The sequence below is a fragment of the Gossypium hirsutum genome, chromosome D02 (assembly GCF_007990345.1).
Source record: "Gossypium hirsutum isolate 1008001.06 chromosome D02, Gossypium_hirsutum_v2.1, whole genome shotgun sequence".
NCBI lineage: Eukaryota > Viridiplantae > Streptophyta > Magnoliopsida > Malvales > Malvaceae > Gossypium > Gossypium hirsutum.
In genome coordinates this window covers 67026890-67043506 of record NC_053438.1, presented here as the reverse complement: position 1 = coordinate 67043506, position 16617 = coordinate 67026890, and the positions used below count along the sequence as shown (strand labels likewise).

Genomic DNA, 16617 nt, shown 5'->3' with positions numbered 1-16617 from the left:
ATTTCCAAAATCTAATTCATAATCACTATGATAGAAGATTTTACCCTTTTTTTTTCTTTTGCTTTTATTATCGTTTTTAAAAAAATTCATCTAGAAAATCAATTCTATTTTTTAACACCTAGAAATAATAGAAAACGTGCATTTTTTTTGTATTTACTATTTTTGTCAATTACGCAAATATTTTTTTTTTTACTTTTAATTCACTAATCTACATTCTGTGTAATATATATTTTTAATTCTGAAAAGAGTCTTATGAAATAAATTAGGTCACTTATTTTCATTTTTCAAAGGAATTTTATAAAATAAATAGGGTCAAATTGTACCATTTTATTATTATTTATTAATAATAAAGTTAATAGGATTTTTGAATGTATTAAAATTTTTTGTCATATTTAATTTTAGATATTAAATTCTTTGAAGGTCATTAATCTTTTTTTAATTACATGTTTTTAATTCTTTCAACAATTATCACGGTGAAATGTGTTGTTGATTGAGTTTTAGCTCGATTGACATGGATATTATTGTCAATGCAGGAAGACGTGGGTTTGAGTGCGTTTGAAGCACATTATCCTCTTATTTATGGATTAGGGAGTGACTATTGGTAGTTTTAGGTATTGTCTCAAAAAGAGCAAATAAGATCGTATTTTTTTAATATTAGTACAAAATTAGAAGATAATTTTAGAGGTTACAAAATTACAACATTATGATAATTAAGTTTTTATACTCATTAATTACGTATTATATATTAATCTGTTACTAATTATTTATTTAATTTCATATATTAAAAGACTTCTTTCCTAATAAATATTTTTTAAAAATTAGTTTCGATAAAAAAAATTCAATATGCAATTCTTTTTTTTTCATAAAAAAAATTGCATATTGAATTTTTTTTGAGGATATTAATTTCAATATTTTTAATTAAAACATGAATTTTTAATAAATTAGTACCAATAAAATATTATGATGCTAAACATATAATAATGTCTTCTAATACTATGAAAATTTTTCTTATACTAATTCATTATATTTAACCATTATATATATATATCATATCTTCCTATTTCTGGATTCATACTTAATATCTTTTAATTTTTCATTTATCATGCATGTTTTCTTCATTTGATTGTGTTATGTTCATTTGACATTTTGGAACCTTATTTTTATAAAATTAACATGTTCTTGATAAGAGGTTTTTTTTTTAATTCTAACATTTTGCTTAGTGATTTTATGTTATGTTAAAAAAATTATATTTAAATTGTTTCATTGAACCTTCAATCAAGGGAGAAACTAAGGCTGATAGGACCCGACCTCCCTAAAATGAAAAATTTTTCATTTAACTCCTTAAAAAAATTTTAAATTTTCTAGTTTCACCCCCTACCTTCAATATAAACTATTTGTTTGAAAAATGTTAAACTTTCATTATGAATTTTGATATCAATACATATATCTATGTTTTTTTTATTGTGTATCTATTTATTTATAAATTAATTAAAATTCAGTTAAGATAATTATAGATAATAAAAAATAACTATAATATTTTTGGAAAATATTTTAAATTTAAGATTTTCTTTCATAAAAAATAATTTAAAAAAAAATTACTATCAAATGATGGAAATGGTTATATTTTTAAATATATAAAACAATTAACAATGTGATAATAGGCCAAAAGATCTTAAAATTTGATGTATTATATATTCACAGTGCATTACTTGAAAATGTGCAATACATTTTATTTTTAAATGTTAGAAAATTTATTATTTCTCCTAGTTAAGTCCCACTTCAGTGACATAAATTTTGTTAATTTGTGTAGCATAGGGGATTCCTTACTATTCCTCTTTTCAAAATTTTAATTTATTATTTATATGTTCTCTCTTTTTATTTAGGATTTTACCATCTTATACAAATAAATATAAATAGCATGACACATTTATAGTATTGTTTTTTCAATCTCTAATTTTAACATATTTAAAATCTGTGTTATATGTAGTTTACACAACTAACATAAGAATTACAAGCATGATGGCTTCTTTGGCCTTTCAAAATTTTTTTAAAAGAAAAATCATTTTAGGTGTCTATTTAATTTTTAATCTCACCCTTAAATTTATATTGTTTGTTAAATCATCTTCAAATAGATTGAAAAGTTAAACATCTGTTAACTTTGTTGATGTGACATCCACATAACAATTTGCGTGTATGTCACGTTAGCAATCAATTATTTTTTAAAAAAATTAAGAAATATTTACTGATAATTTTTATACTTTTTTAATTTTTTAAATATTTAACATTTAAAAATAATTAATTGTTAACATGATGTCTATGTGACAATTCACGTGAATGTTACATCAACAAAATAGATAGACATTAATTTTTCTATTTATTTTAGACCATTTTGATAAACAATTAAAGAAAATAAAAAATTAAATAAAAATTAAAATAACTTTTTGATAAAAGTAGAGAGTAAATAAATCATTATGCAAATATATATATACATAATAATGATGATAATGGGGATATATGAAATAAGTGGTCGATGGACTAGGAAACATAGTTTAAGCCACAAAAATGAACATATTAAAAAGCTGGAGGAGCCCAGCTCCCACCTGTTTTTGGAGGCATTTATGAAAAGGACTAATGACATTTGGCAGCACATATCGATCATATCAAGATGCATGGCACATAGCAGATTGGATTATTATTGCTTATGTGAACACCAATGGCATGTTGACACCAACAACAATGGCCTCAAAATCATTTGGCCACACTGTGTTGAGTGTGGTGTGTGGGGAAGGATATTCTCTCAAACAAAACCCTACACTTTTATATTCTCTGGTTTTACCCTCTCGACCCAAGGTAACTTTTCATTGGTTCTTCTATGTGTGTTTAGATAGCTCTAGGATTGTAGAAATAAGATAATGATATGAAAAACATAACATGACTATATAAATTGTTTCGAAAAAAATAATACCAACGTAATATGCCTGTGGCATAAGTTCCACAGTCGGGGACCAAAGACATCGTATTGCTCATTGGAGAACGTAAACGTTCAACTTGATTATAGCTATTTTTCCCATCTCTCTCTCTTTCCAAAACAATAGCTAGTAAACACCCATAAGTAAACAGAGCCCATTTGCAAGGCTCGGTCTGGTGGCAGTGAAGCTGCTTCAAGTCTCCAATCCAACAACTTGGACTGGGATTATGTCTATGTTAATATCAATGTATTATGGAAGTTGTTATAATAGAAGTCAAAATACATTTTAATTTTTTTATTAAAAGAATAAATAAATTAAATTTTATACGTTAAAATAAAAAATAAATTAATCATTCTATTAAAAATTTTATCTATTTTTATTATTAAAAATTAATTTTTATAAAATATACAGTCTAATTATTCTATCAACTAAGCTAGTTTTTAATAGTACAAAGAGAAAAAAATTTTAACAAAAAAATTTAATTTATTTTTCGATCTAATGTACAAAGATTAATTTACTTATTTTTTTAATGTAGAAGAGACCATATATAACTTGCTTTCCGCAATTGTTTTCTTCCCCGAATTTTCATTAGTGTGAATATTATTAAAAAAGAAAGGTCATACGACTCCAAAAACAAGAAAAAAACAAAAGCCCTGAGCTAAACACGTCAAAGAAATTCGATATGCACCTGCTAACCAAAAGCCAGGTTATACCAAATGAGAAGGGACGAAGGAGACCTGCCGACGGCGAGGTTTTTGTGATATCAAAGCCAACACGATATGTCATCAACCTTCAAACTGAAGATCCAACATAGGGCTTTGAGTCTCACAACAGACCAAGCAAACCTGAAAAATCATCACAGGGTGTCAATTATAGAAAGGAAGAAAAACAATCACATCCAAGGAAGAGGTAAAGTGCCTCAATAAGATCTTCCATTGAGGAAGAATCGAGAACCAACATAAGAGGCGGTAAGAACTCTGGTGATGAAGAAGGAAAGAAAGGAAGGGAAAATGGAGAAGATAGGGGTGGGAGGAAGGGGCAAAGGGGAAATGAGAGGAAACAACATACACTTTACTCCCTAGTTGAAACAACAGTCACATCACAGCATATCTATAACATAGTCATTTACTTTTTCTTTGTTTGGAAGGTCCATAAAAAGATCGTATTCTTGAGAACATCATAGCTAAGTAAACTGAACTTCTATGACATTTCTTCATTGATTCTACTTACTGATCTCTTCCAATACAAAACTGCATAGAGTTGGGATGAAAGAGGATTGGGCAGGGACCAAAGAATGTATGAAAAGAGTAAGAGTAAGCTGTCATTGATAAACAAAGCTGTGAAAAACTTCAGATAAATGTACATATAATGCTGAATACAAGACTAGAACTTTCTTAAACATAACCCATACTGATCTCAATTCTCCATGTTTATACAAAACTCTGCTTCCCAACTTTGAAAGAGGTTTCTTATCATCATGTGCCCACGAAATAAATGCTGATGTTTTGCTGGATTTCAAGCTGCCAAATACCACATTCAAGTTAGGATGTCATTTTGCAAATATGACTCATATAAAGTATGTTCAAATTGTCTATGAAAATGCAGGCAGCTATGTATAACTCAGAACCACAAATATCGAATGAAAATACTACTGCACCATGCAAGTAACTGCCACCATAAGAAGGTATCTCAGATTTTGTGTGTATATATCAGAATATACTTAATGGCAAAACATTAGCATCAACCTCATCTTTCCACTTCCCATTTCAGAGCAAAATCATGTATCCAAAAAAGTGCAGACCTTGATAATTAACATTATGTCTCTTGAGCTGAATAAAATTGCTTATTAAGAATAAGGTTCATACTCCTTACAAGGTTGCGATTAACTTGGAGGTTGAAGGATGCTTCTTTATGTCAGCTTATCAAGCAAACATGGGATCAAAAAATTCAACTCAAGCATATTGTATTTCAGATGTCCTCTTATCTCATCTCAACAGGACTTAAGAATCAGTCATAGATGTTGGCCAGTATGTAATGCAAGGAAGACAAACAGTACAAAAGCCAACCAATCAAAAGCTAAAAGATAACATCTCAGCCAGATAACTAAATAAAATATAAACAGCTTAAGACCCCAGCAACTAGGAGGTTCTTCAGAAAGCTCAACAATGAAACAAAATTAAAGACAGAAATACTATAGAACACGTAACACCAGCTAGAAGTTACATAACATCAGAACTTTCCTTGAGTCTCTTCTTCCACTGAATATGATGTTAGTGCCAGAAGGTTACTGGAAGTATAGAGCTTATATTTCTACTTTATTCCTCACATTCACTACCATCCCGTTTATCTCACTTCTTTACATGTTTCGTTTACCCAGTAACAACCCCCCCCCCCCGAAAAAAAAAAATCAAACTTCTATTCTTACGTTGGAGAAACACCTCAGTGAGTTACTAGAATTCCAGAAGGATATCAGAAGGCCCTATATATTTCTATAAACACATCTAACTTCAGCTACTTCATCTTTCAATACTTCTATTTTTTACCTTCACTATGCTCAAAGAATTATCACATACATGCAAAAGTTCACCTTGTTACTCAATATTTATAGAATATTAGTTCCCACCAACTTAATCCTGCAAGATAGACCACCAAACTTTTGACAGCTAATATCCATTGAATTCTTTGAAAGATATACCAACTAGAAGCATATAGAATTTTGAAAAAAAAAAAGGTCACAAAATATTATATCACAACTACACAGTTGTGGAACATTAAGTTCATAAAACAAATAACTCATTAATAACCTACAAAACCAGTACACCCATAATCCATATAAAGAACAATAGAACTAAGTCACCAAACAGAAAGATGCATCCTTAACACAATAGAAAAAGCTATTAGTAAACATAAGACGGAATCCAGCATGTGCAAGAGAAGTTAAAAGACACATACATGTCCTCGATTATTATAGTAATTTTACAATCTTCACGTTGACAGAAAATTTAAACTTAGTTATTTGAAAGAGCATAACAAGAAATCTTGTGATGCCTAACCAAGGTCAGATATCTTCTCCTTTCCATCTAGTCCTTGTCAAGATAGGGATAAAATGTCTAGAAGAAAAAGAAAATAGGAGTTAATATGCGAAGTTACAATTTGGTTATCTAAAAGAACACAGCAAGGAATGATTTTTGTTGCTTAAGTTCAGACTTCAGATTTGTCCTTTCCTTTCAAAATTTTAAGATAAGGATTAAATGTATGATGAACACACACACAAAAAAAGTATACCTTAATCTATACCTTCACAATTATAAAAACTGCACCACTATAATAGATAATGACAGCAGTGTTTCTCAGATTTTTTTAGCTCTAGCCCAGCAACTCTAAATAGTGATATTTTAAAAATATTAATAAAATAAAGATGGATTGGAAGGCATCATAGTTTCCATTACATCAACAACAAAACGCAAGGAAAGAATTTGAAAAGCCTTGCAGGCATAATAGACACAGTTAGGGACTTCCAAGAAAAGAATGCATAAAGTTGATTATTTCGACTAATAATGTCCTATCATTTTCACAAATATTACATGAACAATTGGTCAAATGCTACCAGGTTCAATGACTAAAAGATCATAATCACAATTCACACATTCAAAGATTCGATATTTGTTGTCATGCCTAGCAGGCGCTCTCAGTTTCTTCTCCACATTCCTGTATGACTTTGCCATACCCAACAATGTACCAAAGGCCTGTAACCAAAAATACCCAAAACTCAGACGACCAGCTTCACCATATTAGATGGTAAACTCATTTGATCACCATTGAACAACACACATGATACATAAGAAATTGAACTATAATTCAAATTCTCAACAGCCCTAAATTGAATGCCAACACTTAGAGAACACAAGAAAAAGGGTTATCATGATAATCAGTAATGAGTGAACATAATACTCACGATCATCAATCCAAATCTTCTTGTCTGGTCTCCGCATTATCAGCTGATCCTAAGCCAGACGCTCGAGCCTGAAATGGCCAAGGCAGCGATATCCTAAAACTCCTCTCCGCCGTCTGATTATCCCCTGCAGACCTCCGCCCACTCCCACCAGTATCAGCACCATCGTTAACTCCATTAGTCCCCTGTGCCCCACGAACCCTCCTCTCGTAATCAGGGTCATCCGTAGGCAACTCGTGACGGCACACAGGGCACGAATTATGAAGCTCCAGCCACGGCAATATGCAATTCTTATGATAAAGATGCCTGCAGGGCATCCGCTTCGCTTGAATCCCTTCCTCGAAATCATCCATGCAAACTGCGCACTGCTTGGACTTTGAACTCAAGTGATCCTTTGTTATCTTCACCGATGGTAGCGAATCGATGGCCGACTTCGATGCTGGTGGGGTCCCGTACCGGTTCGGATCATTTTCGGCTAACTATTGGATCAATTGCTCGAGCTCTGGGCCGATGAAATATTCCCCGAGGTTTGCCGAAAGCCGAAAGCCTGACTCGGATAGGCTGTTCTAGATCACAAACTCGATTTGCGCCCCGCTTGAACGAAGATCGCTGAGATGATTCTAAATGAAGGTAAACGGATAGAAAGCGAACGGGTCAGCTCGAGTTGTCACGGTCGACTCGAATAAGCCAATGCTCTCAAAGTCAACATAAGCAGGAGATGATGAAAAATTCATAGCCGTAAAAAGGGGGAGGATGGAAGAGAACGGATCTGATAACGACGAGGAGTGGGAGAATGGATTCGAGTTACGAAAGTTGGAAGCTTAATTAGGGATAGGGTTTTCATATTCTTCGAGGAAGCCACCGTGGCATATGGGACAAGAGGGATCGGAAGGCGCTATAGTGACGGTGACAGTACGGTTACATTGGTAGCAGAAGAAAGGTTTGTTGGTAACGAGGAGGGAGTTAGCGCCGACGCCGCCGTTGACGTTCCCGTCGGACGACATGTTTCAAGTCAGGGATGGTTTCAACAGGACAGGAGATACCGAGAGACATGAAATTTGATTTGAGGCTTTTTGGTTGTTTAGAAAAAATAATATTTATATATTACTGAGAATCTACGACGGTTGCTGAATATTTCAATTTTAGAAGCTTCTAGAAGGTATACCGACCTGTTAGCCAATATTTCTACTTACCTGAGTTGCTACTTGAATCTCATTTTATTGTAAAATATTAAAAATTAAAATTTTGATTTTAAAGTCTGCTACCCTAGCACGTTTGTGTCTACCGCCTCTGCAAGTTTTTAGATTTTGTTCTTTGGTCTCTCCTGGTTTTGGGGAGTGTTTGTCCCTGCCAACATGGAAAACGAGTTAGCCCAATTATCGATCAACGAAGAGGAAGATGAGGTTATTAAAATTCAAGAAAACCCAGGTATGGGAAGAAGGGAAGAGTTTTTTCAATTAGTGGGTTGTTTTATCATAGCTAGCACAATCCACTTTCCAGCCATGAAAAGCACTATGGCAAATCTGTGGCTTCCTGTTCGAGGAGTTTGCATTCGGGATCTGGGGATAAAAGGTATTTGTTTCAATTTTTTCATTCTATGGATATGGAGAGGGTTTTGAAAGGTTCCCCGTGGACTTTCAATAATCATCTATTAATACTTTATAAATTGCGATGGGGGAGAATCCGATACTGGTCCCCTTAATTCTAACCCCCTTTTGGGTACAGATACATGAAGTGCCTATTGGTTTGTACTCGAAAAAATTAACAGTGAGTCTTGGGAATTTCTTGGGGTCCTTTATGGAATACGATGTGCCAAATCTAAGGAAAGAAAATAGAAATTTCATGAGGGTGAGGGTTCAGGTGGATATACGACGCCCTCTGAAGAGGAAGATGTTAATTGAATATGGTAGGAGACGTTCATATGTCAATTTTAAATATGAAAGACTAACTCTTTTCTGTTTCTTTTGTGGAAAGTTGGGCCATAATGACCCGTTTTGTGAGGCAAAAATGATGGTTAGAGTGGAAATAACTGAGATGGGATGGGATTTATCAATAAGAGCACAATCTCGAAGAGCTTTGACTATGAAAAGTGTCTGGCTAAGATAGGAATGGGAGGGAGACTCAGACGGGTTTCAAGAGGTAAACAGGTAAGTTATGAACGAACCAAGGGGAATGGAGGAAAAAATAAAGTTGGGAAGATTATAAACCCAGTTCTAGGGATTAATCTGGATGGGGGTTTATTAAAAGCTACTGCAAAACAGGCTAGTTCAATGACGAACAATGATCAACAGGCGATGGAACACAACTTGGAGGATATAGCCCTAGCAGGTGAAGAGGGAAAAAAAAGATCTAGGAGTGAGAGTGATGGCCAAACAAAGTATGATGAGTCATTCCCCTCGACAAGAAATAGAAAATTAACAGACCTTAATCAGTTTACATCGGCGACTGCCAAGAGGCAAGCCGACCGAACATTATGAAAATAATAAGTTGGAATGTCCGTGGATTGGGGAGTCCACGGATAGTAAGAAGGCTTCGACAATCGTTGAAGACTTGTGATCCCCAAATAGTCTTCTTTATGGAGACTAAACTCAGTGTAAAACAGATGGAAAAAGTTAAAAGGAGATGTGGCTTTGTGACTGGTATTAAGGTGGATGTAGAGGGAACTAAAGGGGGAATATGTTTGACATGGAAGAATGATGTTAATATTTCTTTACAGAACTTCTCTAAAAGACATTGATGTGATAATCCATGATGATGAGAGGGGGTGATGTAGCGTTTTACAGGTTTTTATGGCACCCCGTACGCACATGATAGGGAAGATTCATGGAGGGTTATGAAAAATCTCTTTAATGGAAATAACATTCCATGGTTAATATGTGGAGATTTCAACGAAGTCATGGACAGTTACGAGAAGAAGGGAGGCTTACCCCGAGATGAAAAACAGATGGAATTGTTTAGGAAAGCTCTGGAGTTTTGCCAATTAAATGATGTGGGTTATCTGGGAAGATGGTTCACATGGGAAAGAGGTAATCTTCCGGAGACTAATATACGGGAAAGGTTGGATAAGGGGTGGCGAACACGGAGTGGATTTCATTGTTCTCTGATGTCAAAGCTCAACATTTGGTTCACTAGTTTTCGGATCACTTTCCTATCTTAATTAATACAAAGATGGAAGCAAGACAAAACAGAAATATTTTCAGAATTGAACGCTGGAGGTTTTTGGAGGACACATTCATTGCTGAAGCTGAACAATTGTGAAAGATGGCAACAGGAAATTTTCTGTAGAAAATGGAATTCTTAAAGAAAGGGCTTGAGAGTTGGGCTACGAATATTCGTAACACAAAAACTAGAAAAAAGAAATTTCTAGAGGCAAAGCTATCAAAGTTGCTCGAGGCTAAAAGGGATGACAACAATTTGGCAGAGTTGATCGACACGAAAATTAATTTATATATGGTGTTTGAGAAGGAGGAAAGGTATTGGGAGCAAAAGGCCCGTCTAAATTGGCTAAAATTAAGGGACCGCAATACAGGTTTTTTCCATAGCCAGGCTACCCAAAGACAGAGGAAAAACAAGATCAGAATGTTACAAAAAGCAAATGGAAGAGTCACGGGAGATTTCCAGGAAATGGAAGAAATTACAAGGTCCTACATTCAGAAGTTGTTTTCATCAGAGAATCAGGTTAATCTGGAGTTTTTACTTTCGAGCATTGATCGATGCATCCATGAAGAGGAAAATAAAAAGTTGATGGCATCATTCACAGGTGAAGAAATCCGCGAGGTTTTGTTCGCAATGGCGCCCACAAAAGCTCCACGCGAAAACGGATTTCCACTTTATTTTACCAAAAGTGCTTGCATTTTATTGGAAAGGACATTGTTACTTTCTGTCCACAGCTTTTGAATGGAGATATGGAGGTTAGATCAATTAACACAACTCATATTGTGCTCATTCCAAAAAATAGTAATCCAGTTAGCATGTCACATTTTACGCCTATTAGCTTATGCAGTGTCATCTATAAAATAATGGCAAAAGCCATTGCGAACAGATTTAAGGGAGTTATTAATAAATGCATTGATAGTGCACAAAGTGCTTTTGTGCCGAGAAGACTAATATCAGATAATGTTCTTCTTGCTTATGAAATTTTGCATTCCCTAAAACAGAAAAGAGTAGGGAAAAAAGGTTATGTGGCGGTAAAAGTGGACATGAGCAAAGCCTATGATAGAGTTGAATGGAATTTCATTGAAAAAATAATGTATAAGATGGGTTTCGCTCGAAGCTAGATTGAGTCAATTATAAAATACATGTCTACTGTTTCTTATAAAGTTGTGGTTAATGGAAATATCAGGGAATCATTCTGTCCATCGAGAGGACTCAAACAGGGGATCCTTTAAGTCCATTTCTTTTTTTAATATGCGAGGAAGGTCTTTCTAGCCTTATGAGAAAAGCAACCAATGAAGGTTTTCTGAAGGGGGTCAAAGTAAGCAGAAGAGGCCCACAGGTATCCCATTTGTTATTTGCAGATGATTGCATTCTTTTTGGGGAGGCATCAAGTAGAGGGGCAAATGCAATTAAGGATATTTTGAGGAAGTACAAAAAAGGGTCAGGACAGTGTGTTAATATGGACAAATCATCCATTTTCTTCAGCAAAAACACGAAGTAGACAAAATTCAGGTGGTAAACCTGCTAGGAATCCGTAGTTCAAACGAGCCAGAACGTTACCTAGGTTTGACGACCATGGTTGGAAGAAAAAAGAAGGCTTCTTTTAAGGTTTTGAAAGATAGACTAAGGAAGCATATTGACAATTGGAGCACGAGATTTTTATCGCAGGGTGGGAAAGTTTTCATTAAAGCAGTCCTACAAGCCATACCAACATACTCAATGGCGTGTTTTTTACTTCCAAAAACATCATGCGAGGAAATGGAGGCAATTATTGCAAAGTTTTGGTGGGAAAGGGGTCATGGCAAAGGGGGAATTCATTGGTGTTTATGGAATAATCTGTGCAGTTTAAAAGAAAATGGAGGCTTGGGTTTTCGAAATCTCAGTCAGTTTAATATTGCGTTATTAGCCAAACAGGGGTGGCGTCTTTTTAATTATCCAAATTCACTTTTAGCCAGAGTCCTTAAAGCAAAATATTATCCACAGTCAGATTTTTTAAGAGCAGAGCTGGGAAATTTACCTTCTCTTACCTGGAAGAGTATCTGGGCAGCAAAGAAACTTCTTATTCAGGGGCTTAGTTGGAGAATTGGAAGAGGAAATAATGTTTCCATATGGACAGATCGATGGATTCCAGGGATCGAACCTAGTACATGGCAGAATGGAAATGTGAACAGGGAACTAAAAACAGTATCAGACTTAATTGATGGCACAAGTAAGCAGTGGAAAACGGAGATTATCTTTAGTACCTTTCAAGTAGACATAGCTCAGAAAATTTTGAAGATACCACTTGCAGAAACGGACAGCGAAGATTTGAGAGTTTGGAAAGGAGAGGCGACTGGAGAGTTCTTTGTTCGGAGCGCCTACAAACTATTACAAGAAGATGTTTTGTCTCCTAATAATTTATTACAATCCGAGCTCAAAGAATTCTACAGAAAGCTATGGAATTTACAACTTCCATCAAAAATCCTACTGCTAGTCTGGCGGATATCCTGGAACTATATGCCTACTCTAGTTAACCTACCAAATAAGCGAATAACCACAATCGTGAGATGCCCTCGATGTGGCTTCGGCGAAGAAGACAGCTTCCATCTGTTTCGACAATGCCCTACAAGTATAGAAGTTTGGCAGAATATTAGCATGGGCTGGGTTACAATTTTTTCAGATCAAAACATTAGAACATGGCTTACATGGGTTCTTGAAAAAGGTACCAAAGAACAGAATCTGGTATTTTGCTGTGCTTTATGGGTCATATGGAACTCCCGTAATCAGTTGGTACATGAAAGAAAACATCTTTCAGGAAGGATTCTTGCACAAAAAATAGAAAGCTATATAGCAGAACTTGAAGGGATGGGTAAAGAAAAACATACCTGGGGGACTGATAGACTACAGAAACATTCGGAAGAGGAGCCGGAGGACACAATCCTTTTTGATGCAGCTTTCGAGGCAAATAGATCCAGATCGGCGTCAGGGGTCATTGCACGTAATAGGAGAGGAGAGATGAAAGTTTTAAAAACGTCCCTTCATCCCAATGTCTCATCTCCTTTCCTTGCAGAGGCTTTAGCTTGTCTACAGGCAATCAAATTGGGAATTTCACTGGGTCTCCGATCAGCCACAATAAGGGGAGACTCGAAAACAGTCATTAAAAATGTCAATCGGCAGAAAGGGATAAATCAAGCATAGGAGTAGTTATCAACGATATAAAAAATCATAGTTTGCTATTCCACGAAGTCAGTTTCCAGTTCATCCAAAAATCAGAGAACTATCAAGCCCACGAAATAGCGAAGGAAACACTAGCAACTGAGAATGAGAGATACCTGGTAAGAGATGAGTTGTTCCACAACGAAGGAGTGACGGTAGAAGAATGGCCAAGAAATCCAGATTGAAGGAAATTTTTCAAAGAAGAAGACTCTTGAAAATGGTAACAGGAATGAAGAAAAAAGGTTTTTGGGAACTTGTTATGTCACAGACAGATGTGACGATTCAGTATGAAAAGAAGAAATTTTAAATGCTTCGAGGCTGTCTGATTTGACTGGACAATTAAACTAGGTTCAACGTTTTATTATTTATTTAATTCTTTTTATTAGGTCAGTTTTTTATGGGTAAAATCTGCTGTACATTTTTGTTTGGGTAGTTTCTTTTTAGATAACTTTAAGCCCAATTATATTGGGTTTTCTATGTTGTTTTTTTCTTTCTTTAATGACAGCCCAGTTTATAATTTTCAAAAAAAAATTTGATTTTAAAAAATTTCAACCTAAAAAAATATATCATTTAAAAAACCTAAATCCGACATAACTCGAAATTTTTAAATTTTAAAAATAGTTATCATCTTAAAGAATTATTACATTAAATTTTAATTTGGTACAATGACACACATTAAATTTTGATTAAATTTATTTGTGTACATTTTGAAAAATAAATAAATTTAAATATTTTTATTTTAGATTGAAGATCAAGTGTAGTTATATGATTTATCTCTTTAATTTTTCTCATGAATATAAAAACTTTTGCTTATATTATTTTTTGAGCATTTTGCTTATATTCTCTTGGCCTTAATTTGGATTATGCTGCCGATATAGAAATGCAAATTTTATATCAAGTTGTTGTTTTTTCACTTCAATTGAGCCGCCAATGAAGTGAGCAAATGATTTGTTTCAATATGAGCAAAAGGTGCAAAAACTCGTCATAATCAATCCCATGCTTTTACTTTGCATCTCTCCACTTCTTCACTTCTATTATTCTTTTTCTTGAAAATCCACTATAACTCCAATAACTTCATGGCCTTTTAGAAGTACTAATGACTCCTACATTTAGTTTCTCATCTGTGGCTAATCACCATCTTTTATCATTCATAACTTTATTGAAGTTCAGTGGATCACTATCTAAATAGGCAAAAAGAATCATTAATGGCTTCAATAGCATCGTAGAGATAATAGATAATGTGAATTCGTTGAATTTGTTATCTAGATTTTCGTTCAACTACAATTGGACTAACATACTAACAATTATAAAATAAGAGGACATCAAAGCTTGGTTATGAAGTTTGGAAATTTTCTACGTTTATGATACCTTACCTAGAGAGTAATCAACTATAAATCAACTTGTGCAAGATGTGGTTCAAGTCTAACTTACCTACAAAATTGTAACATCAATCCTATACACAATCTAAATCACTCTCCCACTAAGATTTTCCCCTAAAGCTTAGATGAAAATTGATCAACATGAACAATTTACTTACAATGAATGTACACTAAAATAAGTTCCTAACTTGAATAGAATGTTGGGAAATGTGTCCATATTGTAGTAAACATGTAATTATTTTCTATGTATTTGAATGATGAATAAATAAATAAAGTTAATTTCACATTTCACTATTATGTCTTTTGTGTTTCTGTTTTTCATGTTTTGCATACATAGAAAAATTGTGACAAACAAATATTAGCTCATTGATTGTCTAAGTTCAAACGGATGATAAGTGGCATTGTAAGAACGTTTACATTGCGAGAAAGACAACTTACATCAGTAGATAATCTAAACAAGCCCGTAATCCCGTAAAAGAATCAAAGTGAGCATTTGATTCAAATACTTAGAAGGATTATTATGTTGTCTAATATTCCAATTAGGGAGATGGCTAGTCTTGGCTATCGAAGCAGTAAACTCTACGGGTAGAGACATAGATGTATTCATTAGAAGAATGATACATTTGACTGGACCCAAGATGAATTAATTTTGAATCCATTTGTGGATTAATTCCCTTGTGACATTTATTATGTGATTTACCTAAATCCTGAGTTAGCCACTGACCGTGTGTATGTAACTCATGTGCTTTGATATAAATGGAGGCTTATACTCTAAAAATGATCAAGCCCATAGTCGGTATGTTAGGTACATGACTTGTGTATGACATTGTTTTGCTAGCAACAACGAAATTCATAGCTTGATTAAAGAGTTAACGATATCCTCTCATTGGCATTGTGTGGATTGATAAATATGGAACGTGGTCACGGGTTACTTATTCTCGAACAAGTAATTTATCACAGTCTTTTGTTGACAGTGATAATATTAATCATTAAGAATACACAATGGTGACAATGAGATAAAATAGGATTATATTGAGTGCGCTAATTTAACTCAAAGGAATCAAGGATATCATATGAGGATAACACACACATGATGAGGTCATTAGACAAAGCAATTGGATGAATTACGAATTATCGGAACGATACTTCTGGACATAATTGTAATTACAAGAGTCTAATTGTATATATGCGATTGGTCCCTCCGCTAGCTCAACAAAAGCTTGATCGGATTGTATTTGAATCAAAAAAAAATTCTACGACTTTGGAAATAATTTAATTGAGTCAATTTATTCGATGTGGAGTTAAATTAAGTGGTCATGAGAATTGTTCAACTAGAAAATTTGATTAAATAATTTTCTTGAAAATTTAATTTGGAAATTAATCTAAGTGATTTTTAGGAAAATTAATTTTAATCAATTAAAATTAAACTAATCAAATTAATTAAAATTAATATGATATTTTTGAAAATTAATTTTCAAGTTAGACAATTGGCTCAATGGGTAATTGAACTTGAAATAAAAATTGGCCCCGAGAACCAAAAATCGAGGCTCAAAACTGGTCGAACTAGGTCGACGGTCCAACTGATGACTGGATCGGACCGGTCGGGTCATCACTGGTCCAAACCAAATGAAAAATAGCCAAACCGGCTCGGGGTGCTATTAGGGTGTCGCACTTACGATGGCACCATTGGACATGACGATGTCAACAGCTGTGATGGCGGCATTCTAGTGGCGGTGGATGGTCAATAGCGACAGTTCTTCAGTGGTTGAGCATTAGAAGAATTACACTCCTACTGGGACTCTACTAGAGAATTTGATTTCAGATTAACTATTCCAAAAAAATATTATTTTAATAGATTTAATATTAAAATTATTATATTCATATTAAATTAAATTAAATATTTATTTTGTAGATAAATATTCTATTCATTTAATAAGATTTAATATTAAATTTAATCTAATATTTA

General features: G+C 33.9%; 1 long non-coding RNA gene across 10 annotated transcripts; it reads right to left on the bottom strand.

Moving 5' to 3' along the window:
• Window positions 1-4270: 4270 nt before the first annotated feature.
• On the bottom strand, window positions 4271-13596 carry LOC107909022 (uncharacterized). Of its 10 annotated transcripts, none has more exons than XR_005910545.1 (7): window positions 13389-13596; window positions 12762-13199; window positions 12321-12679; window positions 12095-12217; window positions 6925-7541; window positions 6023-6715; window positions 4271-4489 (listed from the first exon to the last, which is right to left on the bottom strand). It is a non-coding gene; the product is annotated as an uncharacterized lncRNA (long non-coding RNA). The 10 variants fall into 10 exon arrangements; XR_005910543.1 differs by having other exon boundaries at window positions 12105-12217; XR_005910544.1 differs by having other exon boundaries at window positions 12105-12217; window positions 12762-13140.
• Between the last annotated feature and the right edge of the window lie 3021 nt (window positions 13597-16617).